Genomic DNA, 15,773 nt, shown 5'->3' on the forward strand with positions numbered 1-15,773 from the left:
TTTGAGATGGAGCTTCCCTCTTGTTGCCCAGGCTGGAGGGCTGGAGTGCAATGGCATGATCTCAGCTCACTGCAGCCTTCACCTCCTAGGTTCAGGTGATTCTCTCGCCTCAGCCTCCTGAGTAGCTGAGATTACAGGCACCTGCCACCATGTCTGGCTAATTTTTTGTATTTTTAGTAGAGACGGGGTTTCACCATGTTTGCCAGGCTGGTCTTGAACTCTACTTTTTTGTAGAGACAGGATCTCCTTGCCTCAAGCAATCCTCCCACCTTAACTTCCCAATGTGGTAGGATTATAGGCATGAGCCACGGTACCTGGCCTAAGCAAGGATATTAAATTGATCTAAAGGCTAAACTTTCCCAAATTAATTGCAAAACATAGGAAATGGAGCACCTATTCATTTCTTATCAAATCTGTATTTGTTTGTTTTCAATTATCTGTGTGTCTATATGTTCTGGGACTGATGTGCAGCTTCCTATTCTTAGAGATTGAGCCCCTTCTAGGTGCCAGTCACTGTGCTGGGACTTATCTATATTAACTCATTCAATCCTCACAGGAAAAGTTTTGAAATATGAGGAAAACAGTTCCCAAGATAGCAACATTAAAGAATTTCCTCCAGGTCACGGGGCCAATATGCATTTGAGCTAGGATTTGAGGCAAGGTCTTAGTGGTTTCCAAACCCATTTTTTCCCACCATGTTAGATCAAAAAACCCAGAGTCTAATAGAAAGAGGTTGGCCATTTGAGTCCCACCTTGCTGTGAATGCAATGAATAACCCACGGTGCACTACTGCCTGCTCCAGTCCTGTGTCCTTATCTGTAAAGTGTCTGTCACTCTGGGCTGTTGCAAAGACTAAAGGAAACCCCTTGTGAGGAAGCATCATGTCGACTGTAAGGAAGCCCAGGAGGGAGCAGGACTCTGCTCCAGGAGACTGAATCTGCAGGGCTCTGACCTGGGCTCCCTAATGGTCTGTCCCCTCACTCCTGTGTGTCCCCAGCTCCTTCTAGCTCTTCATTCTCTCTCTTTCTCCTTCCAGTATTGGCCAAACAGGTGGGGACAGACGTTTGACATAGTCTTGACCTGTAGAGACAGAGCGTGGAGGCAAAGACCTTTTTTTGTGTGTGTGTAGAGGTGGGGGTCTCACTATGTCTCACTGATTTCGCTTTTCTTTGGAGCATGTGCAATGTGGGTGGAGGGAGGTCAGCGGAGGAAATGACTCAGGGAGATACGATACCTGGGGTGATGAATTCACTCCCCTCATGTGGATAAATCAAACACAAAACCACTCCTGACTCGGGTGTTGGTCAAGTTAATCCCACGCTTGCCTTTCTCTTGGTTTGTGGATGCATTTCCTTGGATTAATTCCTTTTCCAGTTGAGTCTCTAATAACATGTTTCTGATATTAAAAGCCCAGGAGAAAAATAATTCCCTTCAAAGGGAAAAAAGGATCACGTGCAATAATAAGTATAAAATGCTAGGAAATTCAACAACAAAGTGCCTACCAAAAAGAGCCAGGAAATAAACATTATCCAGGGAGAGACTGGTGACCCCCCTGAGAGGAGGCCAAGGCACTGAATATGATACAAAATGGGTTGTAGGGCAGATGGCATGGGAGTTCCCAGCACGATGGGCTAAACTGCAAAGACAAGGCTATGGCTTGAAAACCTCAAAGTGAGAAAGCTCTTAAATACCCGAAGTTGACTTCCCTGCCTACTTGGTGGGATGAGGGCTGTGAGTCCGTAATAAACTGGTGTTTTAATTTACAAAATGAAATATTTATCATTGCACATTTTGTGCGATATTCCTTGCACCCCTGAGTTTGAGAACTGAAAACCAGAAGAGAGACTCACAATGATTTTAAAATAGAAATCAATCTATATGAAAATAGTTGCATTTTCCAATATGGGAAGAACAACTATCTTTACGTTAATAAAGGGTAGGATAGAACTAAATTGCTTTAAGACTGAAAATTCTCAAATATGGGTTATAAGCAAAGCAGGTACTGGGTGCAGCTGTTGGACTTTCTTCCAGGATTTTCAGATTTTTTATTTGTTTAGCATGAACAAATTCTGCCCAGGAAATAAGTTCACTCAGTGTTTTCTAACCCCAGATTCAGGCAGCATAATGGAGTAAAAAGGCCTCTGAGATGCAGAAAAGAGACCTGGGCTCAATGAGAAGCTCTGACTGAAGGGCCTGTGTCCAGACACTGGGGCCACATTTCCCCATCAGCACATGAGAAGTTTGGATTAATTCACTCTCAAGCAACTGTACCTTGAGGCAGGCCGAGGGTAGGGGTCATGCCAGTGCAAGGAAAATTTTATCACTGGCATTGTTTAGAATTACCTATGCATGGGTAATAAAAAGCAGACTTTTATTCCTTTTTCTGTTGTTTTTAAGTTCTTTTCAGATAATGCATCCATTTATTGTCCACAGTCGGGGAAGCTCAGACCATTCTCTCCATCCCAACTTTGTTCCCCGTGCACCCAGTTCCTGAAATCTATGGCTCTTCTTTTTCTCATCCACATCTAAAGGCATCTTCCATTCTTCTCCTGTTATTTTTCTGTAGGGCTGGGAATAATAACAAACCAGGACTGCATCGGGTTACCAGGAAGGAGATGATCTTGCAGATTGTTAGGGAAAAACGCAGGATGAGCCTGCCAAATCGTGAGTGTCACTGATGGATGTAAAATACTCCATGACTTTGATAATGGGAAGAAATGGCTTGATGCGAACTCTAACTGCCAGCCCAGCAGAGGGAGTGACAGCTGATCCATTAGGCCTTCTAGTTTCCAGGCACGTAAGTTCTCATTGATCCCCTGTGGCTTATTCAGAATCTGGCTTGAAGTATTAATTTGCAACCTGCTAAGAGCCTTGTGGACTTGGATAAACACAGATAAATACCAGTCAGCTCATTTAAAAATGCTCTTTCCCTTGTTTTGTTGATTTCCTTCCGATGGGTATAGTATTTCAAAGAACTCTGAAGTTGCTGTTTTCATTCCTTATGCATGACTTTTATTAGCACTGCTGGCCATGAAAGCCCCTGGATGCTGAGAGGCAGTGACTTGAATTCTAGCTACAGAGGCTTCAGAGAATGGGGAGTGATGTGCCCGAGGACAGAAACCCTCAGAAGTGGACAACCTCATGTCAACTGCAACCCCCACTCATCTTTGCTATGACCCACCCTAGAGCTTAGAAACTGTATGTGCAAGGCTCACTGTTTACAGTGGGGAACAAGAAGAAGGATTGAAAAAGGGGCAGGAAAAATCAAAACCCACTCTCAACACTAACCTCCATTCTAGCTATTCATTTCTGCTTCCTTTTTAATCTTTTGGATAGTTCAACATTTTTGGTTTGGGAGTCTTATTCACCTTCCAGGTAAGCTTAACTCATCTCTCTGTTGTTCAATCCAAACTTCTTACCTTTTTTATTTTCCCCACAGTCCTGAAGTTAACTTCCCTTTAGCCATCCACCTGAGATGGTGGATGATATGACCCTGAGATGGGTCATATCAGGATTTCAAATCCCCATCACATCCCTTGGCAGTGACCTCAGAGCCCAAGGCAAACTCACACACGGAGAGGTTAGAGATCATTGCTGAGCCTGTGAAGCCAGGAGCCTATGCGTGAACTGGGGAATGTGAACAAGAGGGGATGAAGAATGGAGGATGGAAGATAAAGGAAACCATTTAGGAGACAGCATTGGCTCTTATCCTGTAAAAGAAGGCTGACCTAGAGTGGGGCCTTGGAGCACCAGGAAATTTCATGGGCTGAGGCTGAGCAAAGAATTATGATGTTCTCCAGGCTGGTGTGGTTTGGAGAACCAGCAGTTGTCTGGGGGAAGATTCTACAGGCAAAGTCTCTTTAAACAGGGTAGCATCCATATTTAATAAGTTTTTATTGAATTTCCATGATGTGCAGGGCCCCATGCTGGGCACCATGTTGAACATGACAGACAAGGTCACTATTCTCATGGAGCTTACATTTCAGTGAAGAAGACAGACAATTTCACAAGCAGCTACAAATGTGACACATGTTACCGAACAGAAGATACAAAAGACTGTTGGAGCATCTAATGTTGGAAGAACATCTTGACCTTATCAGAAAAACAGTAATAAACTTCAGAATGTCTCACCAGTGAAAGCGTGGGTCCAATAACCAAAGGATTTGAACATCAACGCATCACACAGTCTAACAGTGCCAGAGGTCAGGATGGCTTTGACTAACAGATAGCCCTGTCTGGATTGGCCTTGTCCACATTCAAGGTGTTACCTGCATGGTATGCAATCTCTACCTAGGATACCTTGGCCTGATACCAGTATGTTCCCACTCCCAAGGTGCACTTGCATCTGATTCATCTCAGAGCAATATCCTCCTAAGGGTAGATGCTGCAGGAAATCAAACATCTACAAATAATTTTTTAAAAAATCAATATTAACCATGTTTGCAGTGTTATGTATTTTTGAACTAAGTGTTCCATTATTCCACATAGATTATTCAGAGAGGACAGAGTGATAACACTGTTGACTCTATTCTTTTCTTTTTTTTTTTTTTAAGTATTTATTGATCATTCTTGGGTGTTTCTCGGAGACGGAACACCTGTCCTATGGCAGGGTCATAGGACAATAGTGGAGGCAAGGTCAGCAGATAAACATGTGAACAAGGGTCTCTGGTTTTCCTAGGCAGAGGACTCTGCCGCCTTCCGCAGTATTTGTGTCCCTGGGAACTTGAGATTAGGGAGTGGTGATGACTCTTAAGCAGCATGCTGCCTTCAAGCATCTGTTTAACAAAGCACATCTTGCACCGCCCTTAATCCATTTAACCCTGAGTGGACACAGCGCATGTTTCAGAGAGCACAGGGGTTGGGGGTAAGGATATAGATTAACAGCATCCCAAGGCAGAAGAATTTTTCCTAGTACAGAACAAAATGGAGTCTCCCATGTCTACTTCTTTCTACACAGACACAGCAATAATCTGATTTATCTTTCTTTTCTCCACATTTCCCCCTTTTCTATTCGACAAAACCGCCATCGTCATCATGGCCCATTCTCAATGAGCTGTTAGGTACACCTCCCAGACAGGGTGGCGGCCGGGCAGAGGGGCCCCTCACTTCCAAGATGGGGAGGCCGGGCAGAGGCGCACCCCACCTCCCTCCCGGATGGGATGGCTGGCCGGGCGGGGGCTGCCCCCCACCTCCTGGACGGGGCGGCTGCCAGGCAGAGACGCTCCTCACTTCCCAGATGGGGCGGCTGCCAGGCAGAGGGGCTCCTCACTTCTCAGACGGGGCGGCCGGGCAGAGACGCTCCTCACCTCCCAGATGGGGTGGCGGTTGGGCAGAGACACTCCTCAGCTCCCAGACGGGGTCGCGGCCGGGCAGAGGCACTCCTCACATCCCAGATGGGGCGGCGGGGCAGAGGCGCTCCCCACATCTCAGACGATGGGCGGCCAGGCAGAGACGCTCCTCACTTCCTAGATGGGATGGAGGCCGGGAAGAGACGCTCCTCACTTTCCAGACTGGGCAGCCAGGCAGAGGGGCTCCTCACATCCCAGACGATGGGCGGCCAGGCAGAGATGCTCCTCACTTCCCAGACAGGGTGGCAGCTGGGCAGAGGCTGCAATCTCGGCACTTTGGGAGGCCAAGGCAGGCGGCTGGGAGGTGGAGGTTGTAGCGAGCCGAGATCACGCCACTGCACTCCAGCCTGGGCAACATTGAGCACTGAGTGAGCGAGACTCTGTCTGCAATCCCAGCACCTCGGGAGGCCGAGGCTGGCAGATCACTCGCAGTTAGGAGCTGGAGACCAGCCCAGCCAACACGGCGAAACCCCGTCTCCACCAAAAAAATACGAAAACCAGTCAGGCATGGCGGCGGGCGCCTGCCATCCCAGGCACTCGGCAGGCTGAGGCAGGAGAATCAGGCAGGGAGGTTGCAGTGAGCGGAGATGGCAGCAGTACAGTCCAGCCTCGGCTCGGCATCAGAGGGAGACCGTGGAGAGAGAGGGAGAGGGAGGCAGTGGAGGGAGAGGGAGATGAGGGAGAGGGAAATGAGGGAGAGGGAAATGGGAGAGGGAGAGGGAGAGGGCGACTCTATTCTTTTCACAGAATCATACACTATCATGGCTCAAGGGGTCTTTAGAAAGGATTTAGCCTGATGGTTCTCCTCTGGGTCAGGGTTTCTTCATCTCAGTGTCTGCCAAAGATTGTTCAAAGTTCATACCCTGTCTATGCTGTACCCCAATTCTGATACATTTGGGTTGGAGTTGGTGCAGGAGGCTCACATGCTATTTAGAATATGATCCCGCATAGATTCTGGTGCATTTTGTGAAGTTTCCCCCACAATTACTTTTTGCAATGATGGGGATATCTCAGGTCTGCAATCAGGAGCTACTGAGCACTTCAAATGTGGCTAGTGCAAATTAGGAGGCTAAAGTTAAGTGTATTTAATTAAAATTAATTTATAGCTACACGTGGCTACTGGTTACTCTATTGAACAATACAGATCTAAAGGATACACACTAGACAAATAAATGCTAGGCACCAGATCTATGGCTAAAGCAAATTAAGTTAAATAAACTCGTAATGTCAGTATATCCTGCTGCTTGAGATCGAACAGATAATTCAAACAGCAAGAACAGGGGAGCTAGGAAATTCTATTCGTTTTGAGGGCAAGCCATAGACCCTAATTGCTCTGGCCCCTATTTAGGGAGAAGGAGCAGTGAAAAGAAAATATGCATTGGGCCTAAGGATATATTTTTGATATAAAAGAGGAAACACATTGTATCATCTAGTACAGGACACAAAAAAATATATTTTGAAAGCTGTTGCTTAAATTCTCAATCTTAAGAATGGGAACACTTTATAAAAGGAAAGTTGAAAGATTAGCTGTTGAGACACAAGTTGAGATGAAAAAAACCTGAGAATCAGAAAGAGATATAAAAAGTTGTTAGGTAAAATAAGGAAAGATTATAGACAATTGAAATGCAATCATAGAACTGCAATCTGCTTTAGAAGTCCCCAAAGACAAAATCAATACTGCAAAAAATCAAAGGAGTAATCTAGAGCAGGAGCCTTAAAAGTTCCACTTGACTGTAGATAAAAAGGCAAACAGATGCAGACAACCAAAGTTAAGATGAATAAATTGAACAAAAGCAATAATAAAATATATAACCAGAAAAAAAGCATTTATAAATATAACGTCAGACCCAAGGCACAGATTTTAAAAGGTCACTAAAAGGAAGTAAAATGAGTGAGAAGAAGCAAATAGCCAGGTGTGTGTGTATGTGCACGTGTGTGTGTGTGTGTGTATTTAAACAAGGTCTTGCTCTGTCACCCAGGTTGGAGTGTAGTAGTCCTGTCATACCTCACTGCAGCCTCAACATCCTGGGTTTGAGCAATCCTCCACCTTAGCCTCCTGAGTATCTGGTACTACAGGCACTCACCACCATGCCTGGCTAATATTTTAAATTTTTTTCTAGAGACGGGGTTTTGTTATGTTGCCCAGGCTGGCCTCAAACTCCTGGGCTCAAGAGATCCTCCTGCCTCAGCCTCTCAAAGTGCTGGGATTATAGGCACGAGCCATTGTGCCCAGCCAAGCCAGACATATCTTAATACAAGTTTTGCATCTCAGTAGTCAGTCAAAAACTCCAAGAGTTTTCAGATAAACCTATCTCTCTTCTACCAAACCCAAAGAAAAAGTAGAGGAAATATGGCAGAATAGCAAATGTCAATATTTCTGTATCGTGCCCCAGTGCCATACTCAATGGGCAATGCCTATGGGTAAAAGCACAGAGCTTGCTCTCATCTTCAATCTCTTACTGGTTATAAAGAACAGGATCTTTCTTAAAAATGGTAAAGTTACTTTTAAAATAATAAGATAATAAGGTAACTAAAATACTAATATGTTTGAAAGGATGTCAATTTTTTTCTCAGTATTCAACATTCCATCAATAAGATCATTTTTTTCTTATTAAAATAAAGGACAGTATAGCCTCACCAGCATTTTTTTTTCACAGACTATGCAAGGTAATCACATCTTGAACCCTTCATAAAACTACATTTTTAACAATATTCACAAATTGGTCTAAAATGGGCTATCATTTTTCATATTTGTATCTTTTATGATGGCTAAAACTGTTAAACTTTTATGTAACGTGATAAAATTAGATCAGAAAATTGTTCAGGTCAAATCCTTCATTTTATATCTTGCTTAGAATCTGGACTGTGATTTGCACCAAGTAGGAACTTAATAATAATTTTAATATCCCCTAAAACTTTCATTTTCCAAGTAATGATGCACTGCATGACATTAGATTTTGTTTATTTTTAAGCATCTCTTTTCTGGAGAATCTTCTGAATTTGTAAGTTCAAGTACAGCAGCTCCCTGGGAATAACAGTAATTGCTCAGCACTGATTTAAACTATTTCCATGATTTTTCCTATTCTCTTTCATCTTACAGACCCTACATCTTAAACCTCACTCCATGGTAATGAGCAGAGCCAGGCCTGGGCAGTTCTTCCCAAGACCATTTATTTATACCAATGCAAAGTGGGGAAGAACAAGTTATTCTGCCCGGGCTGCCCACAGTCAGCTTCTTCTCTCATCCCCATGAAGACAAGCTGCCTGTTGTGTGAGACGAGCAGAGCAGACTAGTGATGAAGAAAGGTTGAGAAGGTGCAGGCCCAGTTTCCTGGGCCCTACCTAGAATTTCTTCTTTTCAGTCCTGAAGCCCATTGAGTTCTCTTTTTGGTTCTGCTGAATTCTATAACTGCCACCTGCTACTAAAAGAGACCTGGTTAATAATTACAAAAATAAATAAAATTGAAAAAAATCATACATAAATGTAGATTTTAAGCTTATCGTTTGTTAGAAACAGGTGCCTATTATTACAATTACTTAATTTGCCATTGAAATCTATTCTCCTAAGCAGCTACCAATAACCTTTTATATTGTTTAATAATTGTCCGTTTGTATGCACTTATCTCTTGGTAATCTATTTCTGTGTAACAAACTATTCCAAAACGGAGTGGCTTAACATAGCCATTTTATTCTTTCTCACAATGAAATGGATCAGGATATCAGGCAGGGCTTGCCGAGAGAATCCTTTGCTCCATGTGGGGTCCACTGGCTCACTTGTGGTATTCAGCTGGTGATAGGTCTATCTGGTAAGTTCAGGCAGTTTCACTCACATTTCTGCACTTAGTGGGGAGGGCTGGGAGGCTGTGTTCTGCTGGGAGCCTCTTCCTTTTTATGCAGCTTCACAGTCTCTCTATGGTCTCTCCAACAGAGTGATCAGACTTATTATTTGTGGCTCAGAGTTCTGTCAAAGAAAGGCACTGGGAATTGCCAATCTATAAGGCCTGAAACTGGCACCATATCATGTCTGCCATGTTCTAGTGGTCAAAGCCTCAAAAAGAGGGGACACCAATCCCACCTATTGGTGGGAGGAATGTCAATGAATTTATGACCATGTTTTATCCACTGTACACAGTATTTTGTGAGCATCTTGAAAGCAAGAAATATGCCTTATTGATCTTTGCATTCCCACGTCAAAAAATCCAGCCAGAAATACAGTGATGAAAGATGGAGAAGGAGAAGGACACTCAGAATCTGGATTCTTGGGTTATCTTTTTTTTAAGAGACAGAGTCTCACTCTGTCTCCCACACTGGAGTGCAGTGGCACCATCATAGCTCACTGCAGCCTCAAACTCCTGGGCTCAAGAAATCTTCCTGCCTGAGCCTCCCAAGTAGCTGGAAATTCAGCTATGCAAGAATCTGGATTTTTTAAGACATCCTTGAGCAGCTCTACTATTCCTCAATTACTCACCTCTCAACTTCTTGCTACATGAAAAAAAAAACTGTGTTTAAAATATTGTTAATACAATATCAGACTGGACTTATACTTCTCTTGTTTATCAGATCTCAGAACACAATTCAGCAATGTTCACATTAGGGTTTTCTTGAAAGGGAATAAGGGGATGAGACAATTTTGACCTAAATCATACTGATTTCTTAAATTCAGATAAGATAAAATTAAATGATACTCGATTTTCTAACTTTAAAATTTAAGAACTATAGTTTTAAATATATTCTTCAAAAAACTTAAAGGTAACCATTAAACAATTGAAATTTTATTTAAATTACAGATTTCTAGAGAAAAAAAGAAGAAACATAGTGCCTATAACAGAGTACAAAAGAAAAGGAAGGTAACACGCAAAAACACAAAGCAAAATGACTTAAGACTAAATGTTCTAGGAATGCCAAAGTCTATAACAGCTTAGTTTTTCTGGTAAATGACAAAGACTCTCAGCAAGGATTAAAACAAAAACGAAAATACAATGAAACCAAGTAATATACTTTTACAGGGGACACATCTAAAATAAAATGACACAGGAAGCTAAAAGTTGGGGAAACTGAGAAAAGATAAATCAAAGTAAAATTTAATAAAAGAAGGATGGGGTCATCTTAATAATGGAAAATAAGGCATAAAGTATTAATCAAAGCAGAAGTTTAGTTCATAACGTTAGAAATATTATTCATGGCCAGGCGCGGTGGCTCATGCCTGTAATCCTAGCACTTTGGGAGGATAAGGCGGGTGGATCATGAGGTCAAGAGATCGAGACCATCCTGGCCAACATGGTGAAACCCCATCTCTACTAAAAATAAAAAAATTGGCTGGGTGTGATGGCGTGCACCTGTAGTCCCAGCTACTCAGGAGGCTGAGGCAGAGGTTGCAGTGAGCCGAGATCACGTCACTGCACTTCAGCCTGGTGACAGAGTGAGACTCCGTCTCAAAAAAAAAAAAAAAAGAAAAGAAAAAGAAATATTATTCATAACATACATATAATAGTTGTGACACTTATGACCGAATCATTCTGAAATACTTTTGGTGAGAATATAATGGTACTAAGCACTTTTTACAAATACTATTTGATGGAATCCTCACAACTGTATTTTTTAAATTATTATACTTTAAGTTCTGGGATACATGTGCAGAAGGTGAAGGTTTGTTACATAGGTATACTTGTGCCATGGTGGTTTGCTGCACCCATCAACCCGTCATCTACATTAGATATTTCTCCTAATGCTATCCCTCTCCTTGCCCCCTACCCCCTGACAGGCCCTTGTGTGTGATATTCCCCTCCCTGTACCCATGTGTTCTCATTGTTCAACTCCCACTTATAAGTGAGAACATGCAGTGTTTGGTTTTCTGTTCCTGTGTTAGTTTGCTGAGAATGATGGTTTTCAGCTTCATCCATGTCCCTGCAAAGGACATGAACTCATTGTTTTTTATGGCTGCATAGTATTCTATGGTGTATATGTGCCACATTTTCTGTATCCAGTGTAACACTGATGGGCATTTGGGTTGGTTCCAAGTCTTTGCTATTGTGAATAGTGCTGCAATAAATATATGTGTGCATGTGTCTTCATAGTAGAATGATTTATAATCCTTTGGGTATATACCCAGTAATGGGATTGCTGGGTCAAATACTATTTCTAGTTCTAGATCCTTGAGGAATTGCCACACTGTCTTCCACAATGACTGAACTAATTTACACCCCCACCAACAGTGTAAAAGCGTTCCTATTTCCCCACATCCTCTCCAACATCTGTTGCTTCCTGACTTTTTAATGATTGCCATTCTAACTGGCGTGAGATGGTATCTCATTGTGGTTTTGATTTGCAATTCTCTAATGACCATGGATGATGAGCTTTTTTTTTCATACGTTTGTTGTTTGCATAAGAAATGTCTTCTTTGGAGAAGTATCTGTTCATATCCTTTGCCAACTTTTTGATGAGGTTGTTTGATTTTTTATTGTATATTTGTTCAAGTTTCTTGTAGATTCTGGATATTAGCCCTTTGTCAAATGGATAGATTGCAAAAAATTTCTCCCATTTTGTAGGTTGCCTGTTCACTCTGATGATAGTTTCTTTTGCTGTGCAGAAGCTCTTTAGTTTAATTAGATCCCATTTGTCAATTTTGGCTTCTGTTGCAATTGCTTTTTGTGTTTTAGTCATAAAGTCTTTGCCCATGCCTATGTCCTGAATGGTATTGCCTAGGTTTTCCTCTAGGGTTTTTATGGTTTTAGGTCTTATGTTTCAATCTTTAATCCATCTTGAGTTAATTTTTGTATAGGTATAAGGCAGGGGTCCAGTTTCAGTTTTCTGCCTATGGCTAGCCAGTTTTCCCAACACCATTTATTAAATAGGGAATCCTTTCCCCGTTGCTTGTTTTTGTCAGGTTTGTCAAAGATCAGATGGTTGTAGATGTGTGGTGTTATTTCTGAGGCCTCTGTTCTGTTCCATTGCTCTATATGCCTGTTTTGGTACCAGTACTATGCTGTTTTGGTTACTGTAGCCTTGTAGTGTAGTTTGAAGTCAGGTAGCATGATGCCTCCAGCTTTGTTCTTATATGGGCTTTTTTTTGGTTCCATATGAAATTTAAAGCAGTTTCTTCTAATTCTGTGAAGAAAGTCAATGGTAGCTTGATGGGAATAGCATTGAATTTACATATTACTTTGGGTAGTGTGACCATTTTCGCAATATTGATTCTTCCTATCTATGAGCATGGAATATTTTTCCATTTGTTTCTGTCCTCTCTTATTTCCTTGAGCAGTGGTTTATACTTCTTCTTGCACATCCCTTGTAAGCTGTATTTCTAGGTATTTTATTCTCTTTGTAGAAACTGTGAATGAGAGTTGACTCATGATTTGGCCCTCTGTCTATTATTGGTGCATAGGAATGCTTGTGATTTTTACACATTGATTTTGTATCCTGAGACTTTGCTGAAGTTGCTTATCAGCTTAAGGAGTTTTTGGGCTAAGACAATGGGGTTTTCTAAATATACAACCATGTCATCTGCAAAAAGACATAATTTGACTTCCTCTTTTCCTAATTGGATACGCTTTTTTTCTTTCTCTTGCATGATTGCCCTGGCCAGAACTTCCAATACTATGTTGAATAGGAGTGATGAGAGAGGGCATCCTTGTCTTGTGCCGGTTTTCAAACACAATGCTTCCAGGTTTGCACATTCAGCATGATATTGGCCATGGGTTTGTCATAAATAGCTCTTATTATTTTGAGATATGTTCCATCAACACCTAGTTTACTGAGTGTTTTTCACATGAAGGGGTGTTGAATTCTATCAAAGGCCTTTTCTGCATCTATTGAGATAATCATGTGGTTTTTGCCATTGGTTCTGTTTATGTGATGGATTACATTTATTTATTTGTGTATGTTGAACCAGTCTTGCATCCCAGGAATGAAGCTGACTTGATCATGGTGGATAAGCTTTTTAATGTACTGCTGGATTCAGTTTGCCAGTATTTCATTGAGGATTTTCATATCAATGTTCATCAGGGATATTGGCCTGAAATTTTCTTTTTTTGTTGTGTTTCTGCCAGGTTTGGTATCAGGATGATGCTGACCTCATAAAATGAGTTATGGAGGAGTCCCTCTTTTTCTATCTTTTGGAATCGTTTAAGAAGGAATGGTACCACCTCCTCTTTTTACCTCTGGTAGAATTCAGCTGTGAATCCTTCTGGTCCTGGGCTTTTCTTGGTTGGTAGACTATTAATTACTGCGTCAATTTCAGAACTTGTTTTTGGTCTATTCAGGGATTAGACTTCTTCCTGATTTAGTCTTGGGAGGGTGTATGTTTCCAGGAATTTATTCATTTCTTCTAGATTTTCTAGTTTATTTGCATAGAGGTGTTTATAATATTCTCTGATGGTAGTTTGTATTTCTGTGGGATCAGTGGTGATCTCACCTTTATCATTTTTTATTGTGTCTATTTGATTCTTCTCTCTTTTCTTCTTTGTTTGTCTGGCTAGTGGTCTATCTATTTTATTAACAGTTTCAAAAAACCAGCTCCTGGAGTCATTGATTTTTTGAAGGGGTTTTTCATGTCTCTATCTCCTTCAGTTCTGCTTGATCCTAGTTACTTCTTATCTTCTGCTAGCTTTTGAATTTGTTTGCTCTTGCTTCTCTAGTTCTTTTAATTGTGATGTTAGGGTGTTGATTTTAGATCTTTCCCACTTTCTCTTGTGGGCATTTAGTGCTATAAATTTCCCTCTAAACACTGCTTTAGCTGTGTCCCAGAGATTCTGGTTGTGTCTTTGTTCTCATTGGCTTCAAATAACTTATTTATTTCTGCCTTAATTTCATTTTTTTACCCAGTAGTCATTCAGGAGCAGGTTGTTCAGTTTCCATGTAGTTGTGTGGTTTTGAGTGAGTTTCTTAATCCTGAGTTCTAATTTGATTGCACTGTGGTCTGAGAGACAGTTTGTTATGATTTCCGTTCTTTTTCATTTGATGAAGAGTGTTTTACTTTCAATTATGTGGTCAATCTTAGAATAAGTGCTATGTGGTGCTGAGAAGAATGTATATTCTGTTGATTTGGAGTGGAGAGTTCTGTAGATGTCTATTAGGTCTGCTTGGTCCAGAGCTGAGTTCAATTACTGGATATCCCTGTTAATTTTCTGTCTCATTGATCTGTCCAATATTGACAGTGGGATATTAAAGTCTCCCACTATTATTGTGTGGGAGTCTAAATCTCTTTGTAGGTCTATAAGAACTTGCTTTATGTATCTGGGTGCTCCTGTGTTGGGTGCATATATATTTGGGATAGTTAGCTCTTCTTGTTGCATTGATCCCTTTACCATTATGTAATGCCCTTCTTTGTCTTGTTAGATCTTTGTTGGTTTAACGTCTGTTTTAACAGAGACTAGGATTACAACCCCTGCTTTTTTTTTTTTTTTTTTTTTTTGCTTTCCATTTGCTTGGTAAATCTTCCTCCATCCCTTTATTTAGAGCCTATGTGTGTCTTTGCATGTGAGATGAGTTTCCTGAATATGTGTGTCTTTGCATGTGAGATGAATTTCCTGAATACAGCACACTGATGGGTCTTGACTCTTTATCCAATTTGCCAGTCTGTGTCTTTTAATTGGGGGCATTTAGCCCATTTACATTTAAGGTTAATACTGTTATGTGTGAATTTGATCCTGTCATTATGATGCTAGCTGGTTATTTTGCCCATTAGTTGATGCAGTTTCTTCATAGTGTCAATGGTCTTTACATTTTGCTTTGTTTTTGCAGTGGCTGGTACCATTTTTTCCTTTCCATATTTAGTGCTTCCTTCAGGAGCTCTTGTAAGGCAGGCCTGGTGGTGACAAAATCCCTTAGCATTTGCTTGTCTTTGAAGGATTTTATTTCTCCTTCCCTTATGAAGCTTAGTTTGGCTGGAATGAAATTCTGGGTTGAAAATTCTTTTCTTTAAGAATGTTGAATATTGGTCCCCACTTTCTTCTGGCTTGTAGGCTTTCTTCTTTTATTTATTTATTTTTTTGAGGTGGAGTCCCGCTCTGTTGTCCAGGCTGGAGTGCAGTGGCGTGATCTCGGCTCACTGCAAACTCCGCCTCCCAGGTTCACGCCATTCTCCTTCCTCAGCCTTCCTAGTAGCTGGGACTACAGGCGCCCGCCACCACACCCAGCTAATTTTTTATATTTTTAGTAGAGACAGGATTTCACCACATTAGCCAGGATGGTCTCAATCTCCTGACCTCGTGATCTGCCTGCCTCGGCCTCCCAAAGGGCTGAGATTACAGGTGTGAGCCACCACACCCAGCCCTGGCTTGTAGGTTTTCTGCAGAGAGATCCGCTGTTAGTCTGATGAGCTTCCCTTTGTGGGTAACTCAACCTTTCTCTCTGGCTGCCCTTAACATGTTTTTCCTTCATTTCAACCTTGGTGAATCTGATGATTATGTGTCTTGGGGTTGCTCTTCT

The sequence above is a fragment of the Pan paniscus genome, chromosome 7 (genome assembly GCF_029289425.2).
Source record: "Pan paniscus chromosome 7, NHGRI_mPanPan1-v2.0_pri, whole genome shotgun sequence".
Classification (NCBI taxonomy): Eukaryota; Metazoa; Chordata; class Mammalia; order Primates; family Hominidae; genus Pan; species Pan paniscus.